Source organism: Triticum aestivum, chromosome 7A, assembly GCF_018294505.1.
Source record: "Triticum aestivum cultivar Chinese Spring chromosome 7A, IWGSC CS RefSeq v2.1, whole genome shotgun sequence".
NCBI classification, from domain to species: domain Eukaryota; kingdom Viridiplantae; phylum Streptophyta; class Magnoliopsida; order Poales; family Poaceae; genus Triticum; species Triticum aestivum.
Genome location: NC_057812.1, coordinates 348,211,640 through 348,215,104, shown reverse-complemented (window position 1 = coordinate 348,215,104; position 3,465 = coordinate 348,211,640).

Genomic DNA, 3,465 nt, shown 5'->3' with positions numbered 1-3,465 from the left:
ATTCCAGGATATTTAGCTCACACCGTAACTTGCAAAATCTCTTCTCATCCAAGGGCTTGGTGAAGATATCTGCCAATTGCTCTTTAGTGTTGACGTGTATGATATCAATATCTTCCTTCACAACATGATCTCTGAGAAAGTGATGACGAATTTCAATGTGCTTTGTCTTCGAGTGCTGAACTGGGTTGTTGGAAATCTTGATGGCGCTTTCATTGTCGCAGTAGAGTGGCACTTGCTTCAGATGAATGCCATAGTCCTTGAGCATTTGCTTCATCCACAGAAGCTGAGCGCAGCAAGATCCAGCAGCAATGTATTCAGATTCAGCAGTGGAGAGAGATACATAGTTCTGCTTCTTTGAAGACCAACATACAAGTGATCGTCCCAGAAAGTGACATGTGCCTGATGTAGACTTGCAATCAACTTTGTCACCAGCATAATCAGCATCCGAGAATCCAACCAGATCAAACTCTGAGCCCTTTGGATACCATAATCCTAGAGTTGGGGTGTGAGTCAAATATCGAAGAATTCGCTTCACAGCTAAGTGATGCGACTCCTTTGGTGCCGCTTGGAATCGAGCACACATGCAAACACTAAGCATAATATCTGGCCTAGATGCACATAGATAAAGTAAAGAACCAATCATGGAGCGGTATACCTTTTGATCGAACTCTTTACCATTGTCGTCAGGACCCAGATGATGCTTGGCTGGCATTGGCGTCGTGAAGCCTTTGCAGTCTTGCATACCGAACTTCTTCAGGCAATCTTTGAGATACTTCTCTTGAGATATGAAGATGCCATTGTGTTGCTGTTGTATTTGAAGACCGAGAAAGAACTTCAGCTCTCCCATCATAGACATTTGATATTGCTCTTGCATCATATATCCAAACTCTTCACTGTACTTCTGATTGGTGCAGCCGAAGATAATGTCATCCACATATATTTGGCACACAAACAGTTCACCATCATATGTCTTCGTGAAGAGAGTGGGGTCGAGAGAACCAGGTATGAAGCCTTTGCTCTTCAGGAAGTATTTGAGTGTGTCATACCAGGCCCAAGGGGCTTGTTTGAGGCCATACAGTGCCTTGTTGAGCTTGTATACCATGTGAGGATGTTTTGGATCTTCAAAGCCAGGAGGTTGTGCAACATAAACTTCTTCTTCAATCTTGCCATTGAGGAAGGCGCTCTTCACATCCATTTGATAAAGAAGTATGTTGTGATGATTTGCATAGGCCAGCAGTATGCGTATGGCTCCAAGTCTAGCCACAGGAGCAAATGTTTCATCAAAGTCAATGCCTTCCACTTGAGTATATCCTTGAGCAATGGGACGAGCTTTGTTTCTGACAACTTGACCATGCTCATCTTGCTTGTTGCGGTATATCCATTTGGTGCCTATTATGTTGTGCTTCCGAGGATCGGGACGCTTGACCAGTTCCCATACATTATTCAGCTCAAACTGTTGAAGATCGTCTTGCATAGCTTGAATCCATTCAGGTTCCATGAAGGCTTCTTCAACTTTCTTGGGTTCTGTTATTGAGACGAATGCGAAGTGCCCACAAAAATTTGCTAGCTGAGTTGCCCTTGAACGAGTGAGTGGACCGGGTGCATTGATGCTATCAATTATTCTTTCAATCTGCACTTCATTGGCAACGCAATGATATTCTTGGCAGTAGAGTCCAGTTGAACAAACTTCTTGACATCAGCAGTAATGACACCTTCTCCAGCCTTGGGAACACCGTTCTTGACGACATACCATAGGTCGACGTCAATGGCTTCAAGATGCATGCGCATCTTATTCTTCCAGTAGGGATATTCAGTTCCATCGAAGACGGGGCACGCAGCGGAGACTTTAATTATCCCTGCAGTCGACATAGCTAAAACTCCAGGTGGTTAAACCGAATCACACAGAACAAGGGAGCACCTTGCTTGATACCAATTGAAAGTGCGTTATATCGACTAGAGGGGGGGGGGGGTGAATAGGCGATTTTTATGAAAGTCTTCAAAACGTGGAAGTTATGAAGACAAACGATAGAAATAAACCTATTACCCTGCAGCGGAAGGTAGACTACACTAGGCAAGCCATAGTCAAGTATTCAATAGAGTGAAAGCACAATGACTAATAGCAGCAATGTAGTAAGGATCAGGTAGGAAGATATTGTGAAGCCACACAGAACACGCAGTCACTCAGTGAAGACAAAAGATAGTGCGAACATACAATGACTTCACAAGGAGTAACAGTAAGTAAAGGGAAGGGAAGATGAAACCAGTGATTCGCTGAAGACAATGATTTGTTGGACCGGTTCCAGTTGCTGTGACAACTGTACATCTGGTTAGGGCGGCTAGGTATTTAAACCTTAGGACACACAGCCCCGGACACCCAGTCCTGAACACGCAGCTCAGGACACCCAACCCTCACCGTATTCCCCTTGAGCTAAGGTCACACAGACCCCGCCCAATCACTCTGGTAAGTCTTCAAGGTAGACTCCCAAACCTTCACAGACTTTGTTCACCGGCAATCCACAATGTCTCTTGGATGCTCAGAACGCGACGCCTAACCAGCTGGAGGATGCACAATCCTCAAGTGTAATAAGTCTTCAGATCACACACACAAGAAGACTTAAGTGATGCCTAATTCTCTTTGGCTCTGGGTGGTTAGGGCTTTATCCTCGCAAGGAATTCTCTCTCAAAGGCTTCCAGATGGGTTGCTCTCAAACGACAAAAGCCGTACTCTGAATCTGAGCAGCCAACCGTTTATGGTTGTAGGGGGTGGGCTATTTATAGCCACTTGGCAACCCGACCTGATTTTTTCGAAATGACCCTTGGTCACTAAGGAACTGACACGTGTTCCAACGGTCAGATTTCAAACTCACACGGTAACTTTACTTGGGCTTCAAGCAAAGCTGACTTGCCCGACTCTGAACAAGATTCGCTCTCAAAGTCTTCACTCGAAGACATAGGTTTTGTTTAAGCATCACTTCAGTCATTCTGACTGGTTCTCTTGGACCCCACTTAACAGTACGGTGGTTCCTATAACTCAACGCAGAAGAAAGAGAACTACGAAAGATCTAAGTCTTCGAGCTCCATAGGCTTCATGTGGTGTCTTCTCTTGTCATAGTCTTCAATGTGAATATCTTCATATACCACCTTTGACTTCAATGTCTTCATACATTTTTAGGGGTCATCTCTGGTAGGAAAACCGAATCAATGAGGGACTTCTACCTGTGTTATCCTGCAATTCTCACAAACACATTAGTCCCTCAACTAGGTTTGTCGTCAATACTCCAAAACCAACTAGGGGTGGCACTAGATGCACTTACAAATAGTTCTATTAGTGAACACATACTCAAAATGTCTGGGTACCATAACCACTTGACTTAGCTGAGAATTAATCTTCCTGATGATAGTGTCATTGACAGAGTTCTTCAATCACTGCCACCAAGCTATAAAGGCTTTGTGATGAACTATAAT